We start from the raw sequence: 18,876 nt of genomic DNA, 5'->3' as shown, positions 1-18,876 counted from the left end.
TAATCCCATGTTTAACCCGGGAGGACACATTGAAGCATTTCAGGACTTAGTTATCAATGATCTGAGGAAAATCAGAAAGATTAAATGCAACTATAGGGATAACCTCACACGTCATTAACTTGGTGTTCTGAAGGATCTCAGTACATTATCAGATTGTATTATTAAACCATCAGACAAAGGTACTAATATTGTGGTGATGAACCGTGCTGACTACATCAAGGAGGCGGCAAGACAACTCAATGATCAATCCTGCTATGCAAAATTGGGTAAGGATCCCACTGCAGGTATGAACATGAAACTTTTTGACTTGCTGAACACATATAAAGATAAGGGACTACTAGAGGATGATATGTGCAAGTACTTACATCCAAAATTTCCAGTGATGCCGACCATCTACTTTTTACCAAAAGTACATAAGAACATGAGGAAGCCCCCAGGGCGCCCCATTGTGACACTCTGTGGGGCACTATATGAGAATACCTCAAAATTTGTAGACGAGACTTTGGTGTCCTTTGTAACGACACTTCCTTCTTATTTGAGAGACACCAAAGATTTTCTGAACATAATTGATGGCATCACCTGGGAATCCACATACCTACTTAACACCCTAGATGTAGTTTCCTTATATACCTCCATAAGACATGAAGATAGGTTACGGGCCTGTGAATATTTTGTCCATACCAGGTCAATGAATTTTTAATCACACAGTCGCATGATATTGGACATGATTCACCTTTGTCTAACTAACAACTGTTTTATATTTGATAAGGAGTTTTATATACAGCTTCAGGGTACAGCCATGGGGACAACATTTGCTCCTTCATACGCCAATTTATTCATGGGTTGGTGGGAGAAGTTTGTTGTTTGGGGCACAGAGTACAACAGTTATACATCTAAAATAGTACTCTGGCTGCGGTATATAGATGATTTGTTCATTATCTGGGATGGAACCAGCTCAGAGTGGTTAGACTTTGTGAAGAAACTTAACACCAATTAATTAAATCTGCAGTTTACAGAGAGCCACAACAAGACTGCTATCATGTATCTCGATATTCTTGTTTAAAGTGGCCCTCGAGGAACTTGTGACGGAACTTTACAGGAAACCGACAAGTTCAAACATACCGCTACATGCCAAGAGCAATCATCCTACCTCCCTGAAATGGTCCATACCATATGGTGAATTTATTCGCATAAGAAGGAATTGTTCTAGACTGGAGACTTTTGATGCAGAATGTGGGTATATGGCACATAAATTCAAACAGCGAGGTTACCCTAAGAAGATATTGGAACGAGCTTATCATAAAGCAAGGGACCAAGATCGCTCTTCATTACTAACAACTAAAGTGGTGCCATTACCACAGGAATGTCAGAGTGAGACACGTCTCATTCTTACTTATGGCACGAATTCCCAGAACATACGTCAGATTATGAGAAAACACTGGCATGTTCTACAATTGGATGAACACTTGGGAGGGATCCTGGGAGACAGGATAATTATTACATTCAGACGTTCTGCCTCACTTAAAGACAATCTTGTGTCTAGTTTCATGAGTGTTTCCTCGCTTTCGAGAGGCTCTACTTGGCTACTTACATCAAATACATGCTTTCAAAAATGTAGGAAATGTAAGGCCTGCCAGTTTGCTAAGGATGTCTCTAGCTATGATCATCCAATTTTGGCTAAAAGTATTCCCATCAAATTGCGAATCACCTGTGACACCGAGTACGTGGTTTATGTGCTTGCGTGTCCTTGTGGCAAGTGGTATGTTGGGATTACATAGGAAGACTCAAGCTGCGGATGTTGCAGCATATTCGAGCCATTAAAAATGTTGATGCAACATACCCCATGGCTTTACACTTTAAAGAAGTACATGATGGAAAGCTAGATGGCTTTACATACTTTGGCATTTACACCATAGCCAAACACCCTAGGGGTGGAAATAGAGAATTGGCACTGAGACAGTTGGAAACTAAATGCATTCTTGATCTTGACACGAAGAAACCAAGAGGTCATAATTTAGATGAAGAACTCTATACTTTTTTAGGGACTTAATGACAATAATCTTTTCCCTTAAATGATGTTATCAAGAGTTATATTGCTGTTCTTCCCTCTCTGGAATGCACAAGAGATAAAGTTTCCATTCTGTTTTCAACCTTTTAGTTTCATTCTCCTTTCCCACCCTCTCTCTCTTTTTATATTAGTTGTAACGAGAGTGCCTTCCCGATATACGTTCTTTATTAACCATACATTTTATACGTGAGACTGCATAGATACTCCTCTGGACTAATTAGTATACAAACAGTTTGAGATCCACAAGCTGATTGAGGGCTCTCAATCAGATGTACTAAGCTTGACGTGTGAAATTCCTATATGGTATTTTTTATAAGGTATTTTTATAAGGTATTTTTATAAGGTATCCTTATATGGCATTTTCATATGATATTTTCTGGATTTTGACTGCATCTCTCTTATTGATTCTTTATAGTTAGCTTTATTCTTGTAGTCTATTCTCTATTTGCCTTTCTATTTGCTTTACTTTTTGCTTCCTTAATTCTATATTTCTGTTTTTCTCTTTTAACTATAGGCATGTAATGCTGATGCCAGTGGTCACTGTGTTTCCCTTTAGGGTCTGAGGTTATGTTTGAATCCGCACTGTTTTTGCTTAGGGGGAACCCTTTTTGGGTTCAGTATATAGATCATTCTATAGGGCTCATTTGAGAATGATATCGCCCTACCCCTAGCATAGCAGAGGATACACTTTTGTTTTTAGAATTGTGATGTATTGCTTTTCATTATATTTTTTTCTAATTTTGTTTCATGAAAGTGCGCCAAGGTTACATGCATAATTGGGTATTTTTTATTCTGTCTCTGTTCTGCTATTCCCTTTCTTTTTCTGCCCTTCAATATATTCCTTCCGAACCAAATACATGATTTTTCGAATTTTAGACCCATAATTATTTTATGTTGTGCAAGAATGCTGCTGTCTTGTAATTTTGCACAAGGTAGTACACCTAATTCTAATGTTCCATTAAACATCATAGCATATGTTTAATTGAGGAATGGAAGCAACATCCTTTGTTTATTCTTTGCTTATAATTAAATATAATAATTGATTCTGTGTGAATATCATAATACCGCATAAGGTTGAAAAAGGCGGATGATCAAGTAATACACTTGGTAATACACTTGGTCACGGCAGGAAAAGGACATAAACACACAGTGTTTTGAATGTGCAGATAAGTTTGAGGCTGCAAAAAAAGTCACGGAAGCGAAACGAGAACTATCATATGCATTAAGTGTTTTAACACGCTCAAAATATGTTTACTCTCCTACTTGGAATGAAATGCACTAAGCGCTAATTATCCATGTGGTTATGTCATTTACAATATGGGAGTTGTCTAACTATTTTTATTTCTATTTAACGATTGAGAAAGTGCTAATAATGTATGTAAATACCGCTGAGAAAAGAGACTTATACGCTAAGAAGCATCTTCAATGTGCACAAACGTTGCAGTAATTACAAAGCTTTTTATACATGTAAAGATGTCTGCCTTTGAAATGTAGCTAAAGCACCGTGTGGGAAATGGATACACTCTATCTGATATAGAGATCAAAGAGACTAAGAACCCTTTTTAAAGTCACCTTGTTTATGTTCGCACTTTTACGTGATCAAGCAGTCTGTGCACCATGAAATGCGTCGTTTCTGGATTCTTTCCTTGCCATGCTGACATTTAATAAAGCATTGTTAGTCTGGTAAAACTTTGGATTGTGTTTTGCCTCTGTGCAGAGAGTCACCATCGACTTTCTCTGCTGTTCTTGGGAGTGCATTCCACTGGCCAGCTCTTCCCGGTTCCATCTTGGTCCTGGGAAATTGGTTTTCCTCTTTTTTTTTCGAAATATATATATATGTATCATGAGTAGCGGGGTTTGTGTCTGTGTTCGAGTTTCGGGGCCCTGTTCCGGGTGCCTAAGTTTCACGAGGTAAGAGTTTTATTCTCCACCCTCCCCAAACTGTTCCTGGTAGTTTAGGGAGTTTGGAAGTCCCAACATGTACTTGCCAGTATTCTCAAGCAGTACCGTAGTCCCTCTGCCTGCTGTGTATGAATGCAGCCTATTGCTTCCTGCTCACTCTCTTCCTGCCGCAGTCTTCATATGCTAGCAGTGGCAGGTCGGCCGGGTGCTCTGGCTTGCCGCTCTGCTCTGCTGCCTGGTGTGGGTAGGTGTCGGTCAGGTCCCTGCTCTGCAAAGTGTAGGATAAGGGTTCAGTTTCTTCTTTAAAAAAAAAAAAAAAAGAATTTCTCCTTTTCAATCCATCAACTACAAGCAGTATACAACAGTCTTAACAATATATAATACAAGTAAAAAGAATGGAAGGGTAACGTTAGTAATTCAATGAGAGATCTTGCAAAAGTAGAACATATCAAACAGATCAAAACATCTTATATTGTTGTAATAATACAGGATATCCCAAACCCACTTAACACACGTGTCCCAGAACAGAACAAAACACAAAAATACAACATAACACAGGTCAAACAACATGAGCAAACACTAGGTGCAAAAAGGGACGATGGTGAGCCAAACCAGCATATCATCATTCTTACACTCATTATAAGATTCCATAACCATAATATTTTAAGCATATAAGTCATTGAAAATACCCCAAATTAATTGATAGTCTTCAACCACATTTTTCTTGGCATATGAAATGTTTTTCCTAGCAGCCAACAGCAATATACTCGGAGCTAGTCCTCGGGTTGCGGTTTCCCATTAGACTTCCATTTCCTCAAATCTGTTTCTTAGCCACTAACAATGCTTTGTATGTCCAATTCTTAAATCCAGCTGATAACTTCAAACCATTTGGGAATAAGCCCAAAACACAGAATATTGGAGTATGTGGCAGTACTGACTGTGTTGCAAACTCCATTCAGGAGAGGACTTGTTCCCAGTATTGAGATACTTGCTCATAAGACTAAAACATATGAGTATTGGTTTCAATTTCCTTTTTGCAGTTCTAGCAAATATCATATTGGGAAAGTTTACATACTTTCATCCTTCACTGCGAGCAATACAGACATGCCATAACCCTCTAATAATGATTTAATTATTTTGGGGACCCCTCTTAGAAAAGTTATTTATGTATTTATTTTTGAAGGATTATTTTTGATGGGTTTTTAGAAAAATGTTTTTATTTTGGTAAATCAATGTTTTTAGAGTGTAATATAGTAGCTTAGAAGTAACAGGATTTGGGATAAAGTAACTTGAGAACAATGAGCGTTAAAAAGTAAGTAATTGACTTGAGGAGAGGCCAAGCAATTAAGAGGGATCGTGAGGAGAGGCCACGATAAAGATTACGCCCAGTTTCCTGCATCGTAAAGACTTAACAGAAGGTCCCATAGCAGATGACGTAGAAGACGGACTCATTTAAAGACTTGTCTAAAGAGGACGGTTCACGCTCCGTAGGAGTATTTTTAGGGGCAGGGTAAGTCTTGAGGAGAAGACTAAAGATTTATGTGCCGGCAAGTCTGTCATGTTTTCCAAATTGTATTATGTGTTATGTGTTGTGTATTATACATTTGTTTATGTTGTGGAATTAAGAAGATATGTTTATTTAGTTGAGGAAAAATTGGCACCAACCCAAAAAATAAAGTGTTCAATAATGAGAAAAAAGGGATGTAAATATGAGCTGTGGATAAGGATGTATAGGTGAGCGATGTTTAAATTATGGTAAATGCAATATTAAGTGAGACAATGCAGAAAAAAGTTTGAAAAAGTGGTCATCTTTGAACCCTTGTAAAAACCAGAATACAGTAAATACGGGGTTAATTCTTATATTTGACAAAAATAGACAGGTTAAGCTGCATAATTAACTTCACATGGCATAAAACCACAATAGTTTTGCTGGAAACGAAGACCAGATAAGATTTGACAGGATATGAAAAATGGTGGCTTTTGAGTTGTCTTCAGCTGGGTGCGTAAGTGACAAGAAAGGGCTGTACATTCTGCCAAATATATTCCTTTCTTGTTTAAAAAATTACAGATAACAAGACCGCAGCACATGAGAATGTTGGAGACTAAATATATTCTCTTAAAAAGAAAAAAGTCAAGTGCATAGCTTGGCAGCTGGCAAAGATAGACCGCACACTGCTGAAAGTAGGACAGTGTTTGTTTAAAGGATCAGGAGATAACAGCCAACGCAGTTACGCAAGATAATTTATGTTCACAGTAAACAGTCTTTTGAGTAAAATGCAATTCAGGCAGTGTGCGCAGGAGACATGACAATGAATAATGATGAAAAAACAGATGTTAGGGAGGCCCTTGTCTGTGAACGGAGCAAATTAACTCCTTTGTGAACGATATGTTGAAAAAGCTGATGATTTAAATGGAAGGGCTGAAAGTTCTGTTTTATTTAGTATTATTGGAACACTTTTTGCATGGGCTGTGAGTGAAGTGTTTTGGTCATATTAGCTAGCTGACAATGAATGCTTTTTAATGGGTGCACTTAGAGAAATGCCCTTAAGTTATTGATTTTATGTGTGGCAAATAGCTGTTCAAATGAGAAGAGAATGAGGCATTTATTCTTTTGAATAAAATGAGTTTTTATTGTGTTATGAATGGGTGTTGTGAATAGATGAGGTATTGCAATGCAATAATAGCATGAAGTGCAAATACATGCAAATTTATAAATTTGCACTAAATACATTAGGAATACCATAGACAGGTGTCAAGTGAGGGAGCGCTGTTTCCAGTGCTGTACCTTATTTCTGTAGAATTTGAGGACATTTGGAGACAAAATATCCAAGATCACAGGTGTAGTCAAGATTTAAAATGTATTATATAGTGCAAATTGCGGTAAAAAGCAGACCAATGTGCTAAATAGATGGTATTTGAACTAGGCACAGTAAATAGTTTTGGGAAATGACAGAAATAAATGAGGAAAACCGTGGTTTTTTAAATTTCATTTGAAATATGTGAAAATGATTTTTTAAATATATTTTAGCATAAGGGTAAGCACTGAAGGAAGTGCTAGCAAGCTGTGCCAACATATGTAGGCCTTTACGTAGATGCACTGACCTGAGAGAGAACACAAATACACACACTGGTGCACACATGCAAGCAAACTGCACACATGATTTTATGGGAGTATAGGCAATCGGTACACTACAGACAATGCATCCTTGCATGCATGCATGCACAACACACAAACAGAAGAGGCTTTTGTTTTTAATCCTTAGAGAAAGATAAGAAGAACAGAAATTGCATGTTTCTGTTTGAAGTAGATATGAAAGCATTTTGGGAACAAGTAGGAGTACTGGTGAGATCACCAAAGAAGGATTCAACAGTTATACATTCTGGGCAGCATTGAGGAAAGTCTGCGAAAGTCAAAACTGGCTAGTGATGAAGAAAGTTGGGAATGCGGCAATCAGTGTGCGCGCCATGAGCAAATAATTAAGCGCCAGATGAGTTAAGGAAGGGGTGGGTGTATGCTCAAAAGCAAAGAAACAGATTTTAAAGGAAGAAATGGTTTGCAGAAAAAACCAAGATGGATTTCAAAAATATGTGGAATGATGAATGTGCAAATAGGGCTAATCAGAAAAACTCCTGTGTATTAATCGTATGAGATGACAGACTGCACAGTGTAGATACATATGAAAACTAAGAATATGCAGGATGGACAAATTAAAAATATGAAAGGCTTGTTCTGCCTCAAGCATAGACCCTTGTCTATGGACAGGTTGCTTTAAAATGGAGACTAAAATGGTGAGCGTGACATTAGTTGGGGACAAAAATATGTCAGATCAAGAAGGGGAAACCTTTCAAGAAAAGCAGGGTGCTAGTGCATGTGATTCCGAGGTGAGAGGTATTCTTAGACAGACAAAGAAGTAAGATGTTGGGGAGAACGTATAACTGTGTTCTACCATATGTTATGTCAGGGATTGCCAGAACCAGTACAGAAGCAGCTCGGAAAAAATAGGTGAGCATGAAAGCAAAGCCTTGGTCAGAAATACAGCTGACCATTGTGCATTATTGCAGGCTGTTGCAGGAGAAGAATCAACAGAAAGACGATGCTAGGAAAGGTGAAGAAGGGAAAATGAGTGCAGAAAAAAACTGTCCAAGTACACCATTGAAGGGGCAATGTTGATTAGTGGAGACGGGTCGGGTTCACAGCAGACAGCAAACATGCCACAGATTAAAAATCCAAAGGTAGTTCAATCAAAGTAATAATGGATTTGCACCACGGAGTAGGGAAAGCTTCCGAGGCAGAGGCTTCCAGACTAACTAGGGATATTTCCGGAATAATCAAAGTGGATTTCAAAACATACACAATGATGATCAAGGCATGCAGGAGGGACAAATTAGGAGACCTCCTGTATGTTGAACATGCAGTATGTCAGGGCACCTTGCACGCATGTGTAGAAGCCAAGGATTCGTGCAAAATGGGCAATTCTCAAGAGGGGGGACAGCACACCTCCTAGTATAACTCAAAAGTCAAGGAAGGGTTTGGCCAAGATTAGACATTATATCGGCCATGAGCGCTGGGAATGCAGCAAATACAGTAGTTTAGGAAAAGTGTAAAACGGATTTACTGCAGAGGGCAAGTGCAGTAAGCCCATATGCAGACTCGGCACTATTCAAAACATGGAATAAATAGTGACACACAGAAGTGAAGCTGTCAGTATGAAAGGAAGAAACGCTTTCACAAGAACAGAGGTACATGCACCCACAGTGGAACAGCCTCATAGGGCGACTTGATGTGTTCAGAATTGTTAGTGGCACTAGGCCTCAAGGAGTGCCGAGAATTGATATGGCAAAGGGAGAACAATCTTTATTCTAGTGGTAGACATTGGGACTGTATGTCCATTGAGCAAAGACAGAAAGGTGGTGAATGAATATTAGAACATCGAGGGTGTCTATTGAAGACTATAAATGTAGCTATTTGCCTGGTTAGGAATTGGTAGTCTCTGGGGGAGAGTGTGTTGTGACAAATGTTTGTTATATTTATAACGGACATATGCCAAATGTTTTAAGAAGGGAGTGAGTGACAAAGCCTAAAACATGTTGATTTTATTTAGGTGATTAGGGGAAAGTGTGTTTCACTTTGGGAATGCACCATTTGAATATGGGTGAGTTCATAGTGGATTGTATAGGGCAAGAGGTGCTATGAGACGTTTCTGGTAGAACCAGAGGTTTCTATTGTTGTAATAACAGCACAGTGTTGCAGATGGCTATGTGACCTAGTGGAACCGTGGTGAGCATATTTGATGAATTTAGTTTCAGACCACGGATATATATGAACAAAGAGGGGGGACAGATGACCCCCATAAAATTAGAAACATCCAAAGTATGAGAAAAATGGCAAAATGATCAAAGAATGAATAATAAAAATGGACCACCAAGGACAGTGATGCTTCTCAAGAGAAACTTCCAGATTGATTAAACATCACTAATGACGACATGTCGAGATAGGGCATAGAAAAGGATGAAATGGTGTTTCTTTAGGAACATCACACATTAAAAAAGAAAGAAAAAGAAACATTTTATTGCATATGGAAATAATATAGCAGCATTCAATATAAATTTACGAAGACTTGGAGAGAGGGCCAAAAATGTCAGGTAGACTATGGGACTTTTTGGCATGGGTCCAGGAAAATGAATTAGGAGAGGATGAAAATAAATAATGTATTTTAAACAGTATAGGAATAAGGAGCTCAGTTCAAAACATTGACGTCATTTCGTTTAAATAAATAAATGTATTAACAAAAGGAATGAAAGGAAAAATGAATGAAGAAATTATTGGATGAATGAATGAATGGACATTAAAATAATAGGGAGTATAAAATAAGCACAAAATCAAAATTTTGAAAATAAAGGAATAAAGGGGTATGGTTGACCAAAATTGAGTTAACCATACAAGAAAAATGTTGTACAGAGCCAATTCAAGAGAACATACAAGGGTAAGTAAAATATCATTATTTAAGTGTATGTAATAATGTTCGTTTCTTTTATAGATGAAGATCATGGACCTTTCTTGAATATAGGAGGAATGTCTGCATGGCCTTAATAGGGGAAGTATCACGACACAGGTAAGTGCTAGTGAATAGGGAGAAAAGAAAAAAGAGATAAGTACTGGTTCACACCACAGGGTGTGGACACGCTGTTGATCATTATTAGGAGTAAGAGGACCCACGTGAGTAACAGAAAAAGAGGCAGATAGAGCACACTGTTTCAATTATGTAGCCGTTTTTCCCGAGATAGGTGTAAATAGGAATAGAGTAGCATATAAATACAAGCATGGCCACAACCACAGGACATAGAAGAGGTCAAATGAAAGGTGGGTAACCTTTTTCTTTTTTGATAGTTGGCAGGATGCCAACAAGGGTAGAGTTGGCAAATGTATAAGAAATGTTTAGAATAGGCAAATCAATGTAGTTTCATGATAAGAGGTGAAGGCACGTAGTAAGAATCAGTGCCAGATTCCAGAAAAACAGGGGTACGCTAGATTAGTGTAGTGGGTTAAGGAGGAGATCATGTGTAGCAAGATGTTTATTGTGTCTTAAACGTAATGAAAACAAAGCACAGAAGGAAAATGACCATGGTCCAGCACGATCGAAAGGAAGATGGCGGAGGAAAGATGAAGCACATGCAGCAAAGCTGATGAAGCATTTGCAGCAGAGCATATGAAGACCATTAGCAAAGCAGAGAAAAAAACTAAGTATCAGCCCTAGCACTGTACAGGGTTAACGAGAAGTGTGATTATTATGTGCACCAACGAGTAAGAGAAAGCCTATAAGTTAAAGTGGGCTGAAAGAAAAGAGAAATTATAAAACATAAACATGTTCTGTTAGCAGTAAGGAGAAAGGGTTTGTGTTATAGAAGAAACTTGACCCCCTTGCCAGTTCTCGAATGACTTTTGTCTCTATTTTGGTTTTCTACAGAAAACATGGATCCCTGCCAACAATGTCCTCTTCTGCTACGGATGTGCCTAGAAGAAAAGAAGAAGACGCCGTTCTCTTCATGTCTTAACTTGTCTGTCTTTTGTTATTGTTTTTTGTCTCCTTAGTCTGAAAGTGTCGACCTTAGGAGGAAAATGTGTCCTCCAGAGAGCACAAATAATTTTTATAAAAGAAGACCATAAGACATAAGGGCAAAAATGAGACGGCAATATGTATTTATTGCCTAAAAAATAGATGCACCTGCATTTGTTTATTGAATACAAACCAAATCCCAGCAATCAGACATCATACAGTAAGAAAAAAGTAAATATGTATGAAAAAGGAAGAGGATTAGTAGCTTTAGTATATAAACAACCAAAATGAATGATGACGTTTTTTCTAGGAGGCAGGGATGTGAAAAGGTGATATAATGGAGTTTGTTTAGGAGGCAGGAGCGTGTGACAGACACATAAGAGTAGATTTTTTAAGGGTTTGGTGAAAAAGTGTTGATGATAGAGACATACTTATTTTTCAAAGGAAACTCATTCAGCTTTCTATTACAGATGTACAATAAGGGACCTATGTAACTCAGAAAATTGGCGGCACGCGATCCTATGAGCAGAGAGAAAGGTCGAGGAACCTAGCCAGATGCCCATACATAAATGTTTCTGCTGTGCAGTTTTGACAGCAGATGTCAATGTCAAACCTTGTAGGGGGAGAGAGATCGACACTCTTCCCCTGAACCACAGAAGCCGAATGAATTCAACCCTCTCACCGTGGTTGGCACAGGCACCTGATACATATTAAACAGGTCACCACATGGCAGTCAATGGGGGGAAGAGGGGTTAGGGAGAGGTTGTGGATAGGGTGGGGGAATTAGGAACACCGGATAGAGGTTAAGGGAACACCTAGGTTGGATAGGGAAGGGGTAGCACAGGGGAAACAACCCTAACCTATCTAAGCATATGCATACCCATACCCATTTTACTAAACAAAAATGGGAAAAACAAACCTGTATTCCTGTCCTAAACATACACCATATACTTGCACCCTGCCTGTACCTAATTAAGCACACCTTAACACGTGTCATAGACCATTACACACACATAATGAACCTATTTTTGCAGTAAGCGTAATGAAACAAACAATGGGAATCTTCCCAAAATGATAGGACAAAACGTATGGCCCCATTGGGCAGGCATAAGCAACATGTAAGGCACAAATCAGGACATTCATAAACCCGAACTAGTTTGCAGCACTAATTGGCATTGAATTGATTCCCATGTGCTTTTTGCTCCCATACTCTCTTGAGCCGCGGATTGCTTATCTCTGCGTGTGAACACTGAAGGATTAGCTTTTAGCAATGTGCCGGCTTCATGTTTTGCCAGCACCGTTCTTAGTAATCACGGAAGACCAATAGAGCATGGCCTGGTCCTTGGACCGTTTACATAACACTCCCGTTGACACACACACCTCCAATCCCTCCTGGTACTTAACTGGAGTCCGGGAAGCCCTGCGGGCCTTCCCGGATGAAGATCACACTGCGATTAGGCAGCCCAGCAGCGTCCTCACCCCTCCGAGCTGCAATCAGTCAAGAAATTCAGAAAACGAGCATGCCGTGAAGCACGCGGACCTCTTCTTCCTCGTCCGACACCAACCACTCCATAGTAACAATAAGCCACACCTGTCTTGCGCCGTTGCCTGCTAATTAGCTGTCCTTAATCAGAGTCAGCTGGCAACGCGTGCGTGACTAGAAACTACACAATTCACTATGGCTGCTGGGAAATGTAGTCTTTAGTCTTTCCCCAGCTCCGTGTCCTTAGTAAGAAAATTTGAGCACTCCACGCCTGCTCCAGCCCTTATTCCTTACAGCAGATAAACTTTCTGTGAAAAACTCCTATATCCTTGAATCCCCCAAGAAGTGGCCGAATGCCCCCATGTTCATAATGTCATGAAAAAGACAATGGACCAAGTACCCTATGCATTAAAAGGCCCAGACATTTGCTTCAAGGCAGCCTAAAAAGGACAAAAACAACCGAATAAAGATGATCTATGGAGTCCAAGCCAAGATGAGTCGGATGGAAGATATAACAACAAACAATGAATAAAGAAGAAAAAGAAAAGGCACTCGTAAAAATAGAAATGGGGAAGACAATGGGGAACCAGGAAATGTTATGAAATGGGAGTGACGTAAAGAATGTGGAGTATGAGCCACACATGGATAATGTAGAAACAGGCTGGTGGGTTACTTCAAAGCGTGACCATCTCTTAAGTCTCATAGTGGCTGTAAAATTATCTCAGGCATATAGCTAGTTTAAAGTAAATTGGGTAATGGAGATGGGACTCAGATCAAAGTAAAGAAAGGTATTCTTTAGGGACACATACGTGTTTAGACTAGGAGAGTATAATGTGTCAGTACTGACATTGTAGAAATGTTTTAGTATACTTCTCAGATTGAAATAAAATTGTTTTGCAGAAAAAGGGTGATTAGGACAGAGATGTGTAGGTACACTGAAAATTGAGGAGGGTGGACATGGGTATAGTGGTATGTATTGAGTAAGTGACTTAATATAATCCAGAGGGGGGAGTGTACAGGGACGAGCCCCCCTCAACCTCAAATGGAATGTATAGGAGGTAGGCCCCACGCTCCTCAAACCAACTGTAGATAACTTGATCAATGACTCTAATATTGCGAAAATCAGAAATGTAGTACCTTTCAGTAAAGAGTTTTTAAGGGCGATCTATTTTGTGGGGTCAGAATGTCGTGGACAATAAAGAATATTCAAGTAGTACATGTTTATCATAAATTATCAAACAATCTAGATTTGAAACTTAGCAGGTACCAAGTTCTGAGTACAAATAAGTTGGTCAGGCATTTCGTAATTTGGTCGGCCATATTTGTTAAGACAAGTCAGGCAACTCTAAAATGGATGCTTGAGCATACAAAATAGTCGATTTGTACATAGTCATGATGATGTCAGTGGATAATTTTTTACATAGAAGTTCATGAAGAGTCCACTGGTGTAGAATGAGTCAAATGAGACCTGTTCAAACTGGTTCTGAGTGGCAGGTAGGCCAACTAATCACAGGCAGGAAAAGGGGTTGTACATTGACCGTTGCATTACCTCACCTTTCTAGATTGTATATAAGGGGCTGAGAGCCCAGGGAAGTTGCAGAGTTTTCTTTAGTGTGCTGTATGCTGTGTCCTGGTCTGCTGAAAAGAATAAAACGGATGTCTTTTGAAGTCCAGGCTGAGTGTCCTGATGTGCTTTAGAGTGCCTTTCCTGATCCCGCGGTGCCAAGACCAAGAGAGGCCGTCGGGACCCTATATTCAGTTCTTCAACATGACATATATGCCAGCAGGGTAATGTATCCTGGCATTTAATGGAGAGAAAATGGATGTCAAAATTCCTTGTAGCACTGTTTACTTTGATCTTTCAGAATTACGTAATTTATATTTAAATTTCAAGAAGACAAAGTCTAATAATGTGCTATTCTGTAGAACATGTTTCAGCTTCCAAATACTTGGACACTGCCACATGCGCCAATTCAGCATCTTATTGTCGACCGTAACTGCTGGATTCTTCCACATACATGACTCCAGAGATAGCAGAATATCTGACTCTGTTATACCATTTGCACGTTTCCATTCAGAAACCATATGCCATAATGTAGGGAAAGTTTTGTCAAGACGGAGTCCATAATCCATTGTAAGAAGACAATCCAAGGGTATAGGTGACACAGACTCCTTTTCCATGCCTAACCACATAGGGGCTGACTCGTAATCGTCATTAACCCAGGGTTCATTTTCTGATGATTCCGTTGGTTGGTTTGTTCGGATCGAGGGTCTCTAAAGAAGAAAGAGAAACACTGACAAGCATCTTGCATTGGCGGTATGGCTGGAGTTAAGTGTGTACTGTATAGAAACATGCTGGCACAAAAGGTGGGGCATGAATCTGGGCTCTCTTAACTGCCACCATCCACCTCAGGGGTTGTACTGGCTCTGGATCTCTCCCTGGTAGGGCATCCTGGCTGAGAGAGGTTCCCGTCCCCTCTAGACAAGACCAGATTGCAGCGGGTTATATGACAGACTGAGAGTCAAATGATTCCAGTTAATTTTAGGAGGGGGGGGCAATCTTTGGTATCCCTCTGGTAAGTCCATTGAGGTTTGGGGTCTGTGCCTCTTCTGGTTAGTCTGAGGAGGTCTAGGGGCTAGGCTGCCAACAGCGCTATAGGCGGGTCAGGGCTGGAGGGTTACTGTTGATGCAGGGCGATTTAGTCTCCAATAAAACACTGCAGTGTTAGGGGTTTGACAGATTTCACAGGCTCGTTCTGGGTAAACACTCTAAAGCAAGAAGAAACAGACTGGTGAGAATCAACTTAGAGAGGTATGGTGTGAGACAAAGGTGTACTGCAATCAATCATACAGGCACTAGGAGAAGGAGTAAGGGTCAGGCTCCTTTCTTCCCCTCTTGACAAGGCCAGAGAGCCTGCTTTGCCACAGATGAGAAAGAGTAGGACTAGGAATAATCAGGATTGCCAGTAAGTAATCTAGGCATTGCCTCCATTCCCTTTTCCTTGACCCAGTACTTAAAGAGCTCCAGCCTCCATGACCGCAACCTTTCTCAGTGCTTTAAGTGGGATATGAAATGAAGAGTAGGCTCTAACAATGAGGCCTGGCTCAAGTGCTGGCCATGGCCTGAAGAGTGCTGGGCATGGTCTAAAGTGGGCCTGAATGAAACAATACTTCATGCAACCCTGCAAACATGCATGTTGGATCACTCGCAGGGCCCTAGATGGTCTTGTTTGCATTCTATTTTCATATTGTAAAATAATCTGTCAGGCTCAGTTTGTAAATAAATCTCCGTAAATATATCACTCTCCCTTAGTATAAAAACAATTTAGCAAATCACCCTGGGGGACTTTGATATGGGTTACAATGACCCGGAAGACCATATCACCAGCACTATAGTTAACAGTCTTTCTGAATTAGGCTTTGCGCAAAGAAGTATGGCACCCACTCACTCGAAAGGCAGAATACTCGATTGGGTTGCCGACTACAACTGTCTAGAGAACATCACAAATATCTCACCACTAGCATGGACCGACCACCACCTAGTATCGTTCATGCTTTCTACTGACAGACCTCCACCTCCGCCAATCATTAGGGCCCCTCCTACTCTCACTAGAAACAAGAAGAATATGACAGTTGAAAGACTCATTCCGAACCTACTCCCCACACTCAACACACTCCCCGACAACCTGGACCCAGAGACTCTGGTCGACGAATATAACAAGATCATGGCCACCTCGCTGGACCTAATTGCCACCCTCAAACTCAGACTAAGTAAACCGAAAACGCACCTAAACAAATGGTACACACCATTCCTCAAAAAACTAAGGCAGCAAAAAGGAAATTATGAGGCCACTTGGAAAAAATTCCCTTCAGCTGCGAACAAACTCAAACTTTCCAAACTAGCCGCACTTTACAAAAAAGAAATCTACCTGGCTAAACGAACCTCCTTTGACTCTCACATATCCCAAGCAAAATCTAACATGAAAGAACTATTCTCCATCCTTAAAGAAGTAGAAACCCCCATACTGCCTCCTGATACCTGTACCAAAGATAAAAACTGGTGCTCAGAAATCCAAAGTGACTTAGCGAATAAGATCGCGACCCTTCAAAGTAAATTCTCTAGCAAAAAAGCTTCCCTAAACGACACTCTCCCTTCAAAAATACCGGATAAGGTCACGCTTACAGATCTCATTCGCTTCAGCTTCTCCAAAGTCAATACACTTGAGGTAGAAAAAATCATCCTGTCTTTGAAACCATCCAATTGCCAGGGAGATCTGTGCCCAGCACAGCTCATCAAAGACGCCGCCCGTGACCTCTCCCCTTTCATCTTGAAATTGATTAATGCCTCCTTCGCCACTGGCTCCATCCCCACCAATCTAAAACAATCCTGTGTACTTCCACTACTAAAAAAAACACACTTGACCCAGCCACACCCACAAACTATAGACCCATAATGACTGTTCCTTTCCTACTAAAAATCTTGGACAAGGTCGCCTATGTACAAATACAGAAGTACCTGGAAGAACACCACCTCTTAGGATCCAGACAATCAGGGTTCCGTCCTCAACATGGGACTGAAACCGCCCTCACTGACCTGAAAGCTCAGATCGACATGCTCAGAGACAATGGGAAAGTCGCCTTACTCCTCCTCCTTGACCTGTCTGCAGCTTTCGACTTGATCGATCATTCTGTCCTATGCTCACACCTCCACACATCAGCGCACTTCTCTACTGAGGCCATCACTTGGATTACATCATTCCTTAACGGTAGAACCATGAGGGTCTTCTCACCAACTGCGGCAGCAGACCCTATACCCATCACTTGTGGTGTACCACAGGGCTCCTGCGTCTCCCCCACATTGTACAACCTATTTACCAAGCCCCTTTTCGATGATTTGGATCATCTCGGTATCAACTACACTAATTACGCAGATGATACCCAGATCCTCCTTCCGCTTTCTGGAGATTATGGAAAGGATTTGGCCTTGCAAAATAGGGTGTTCATCATCATCCAGGCATGGATGGCCACACATGGACTATGCCTGAATGATGATAAAACCGAATTTATCATCCTAGGTACTACGTCCAGCTTAAAGAAACTTGGCCCTGCCTACAACTCTTTCATGATCGACGGTAACGACATCAAAGTCGGACAGGAGGTCAAAACATTGGGATTCTACCTGGACTCTAATTTCTCCTTCAAAAGACAAGTGAGCTCCCTGGCATCCTCCACGGCATATACGTGTAAATTAATCCGCGCAGCTAAACCTTTTCTGTCTGACATTAGCTGCCTTACCCTCGCCAGAGCCCTTATACTGTCCCGCCTCGCCTATTGTAACGCCCTCTATCTGGGATCCTCCAAAGCCACCACCAGCAAACTGCAAACTCTCCAGAACAACGCTCTTAGAGCAGCTCTGGGCATCTCCAGAAGAGAGCACATTACAGGATTTAGCCAACAGAACAACTGGCTCTCCATCAGAGACAACATTCTTTTAAAAACGGCATCACTCACTCACAAATCGCTCAGTAACTCTGCCCCGACATACCTGATTAATAGATTCCATAGACAGTCCTCCCTAAGACCCGTCAGAACTGCATATAAAGATTGCCTTTCTGTCCCCAACTTCAAACGCGCCACCATAGGGGGCAACAGTTTCCGAGTGAAAGCAGCCAAACTGTGGAACTCCTTACCTCCAAATCTTAGAGTGGACCTGCCCTATCAGAACTTCCGATCCAAGTTAGTTTCATGGCTGCAGACGTAGGCCCACAAAGACACTTAAGTGCCAAGGTTCTCCCCCTTTGTGCTACCTGCACACATTGTAACCATGTGGGCCTACTTGATTATATGTATATAATGCCTGTGTACCTCATTGCTGATATGTATATAACATCTGTGTACCCCACTGTCACTATGTATATTTTTATGATTATTGTAACTAAGCTTCGCAAATTCTTGTAAAAGCTGCGCCCTGATACTCTTGGGTACGCTCGCGCATTATAAATAATAAAACAAACAAACACCCCTATTTTGTAAATAAATCACCTATGAAAAAGGAAGGTGGCACAAATTGCACCAAAATGGCCCCAGTCCCTTTTGCCTAAAATCAAAGAGAATTTGAGAAACATAATAACAGATTTTTATATTTGACAAATATGTATGTTATAGTGATTCAAGCATGAAACCTGAAATGTTCTTAACATGTAATGCACACATAGTTGGTGCTCATTTAATTTGTCTTAACTCCTAACTGTAAACGGTCTGGAAACCACAAGCCATATGTATGTTTAATCAGCCAGCCTCAGCTTAGTGTTATGAGTCGTCAACTTCTCTGCTTATGAGGAACATGTCTAATTCCTTTCATATTTTGT

The 18,876-nt window shown here is 40.5% G+C and overlaps 1 long non-coding RNA gene across 1 annotated transcript in view; it reads left to right on the top strand.

Annotated features, from left to right (window-relative positions):
• LOC138569364 (uncharacterized) overlaps positions 1-14,176 on the top strand; it is a 49,738-nt gene extending 35,562 nt beyond the window's left edge. Inside the window, exons 2-3 of the long non-coding RNA XR_011303219.1 lie at positions 10,009-10,083; positions 10,936-14,176. This is a non-coding gene — a long non-coding RNA (uncharacterized lncRNA). The remainder of the gene's footprint in view (positions 1-10,008; positions 10,084-10,935) is intronic.
• The last annotated feature ends 4,700 nt before the right edge of the window (positions 14,177-18,876 follow it).

The sequence above is a fragment of the Ambystoma mexicanum genome, chromosome 2q, assembly GCF_040938575.1.
Source record: "Ambystoma mexicanum isolate Mex_15411 chromosome 2q, UKY_AmexF1_1, whole genome shotgun sequence".
Taxonomy (NCBI): domain Eukaryota; kingdom Metazoa; phylum Chordata; class Amphibia; order Caudata; family Ambystomatidae; genus Ambystoma; species Ambystoma mexicanum.
The sequence above is the reverse complement of the archived record's forward strand: the minus strand, read 5'-3'. Positions and strand labels throughout refer to the sequence as shown.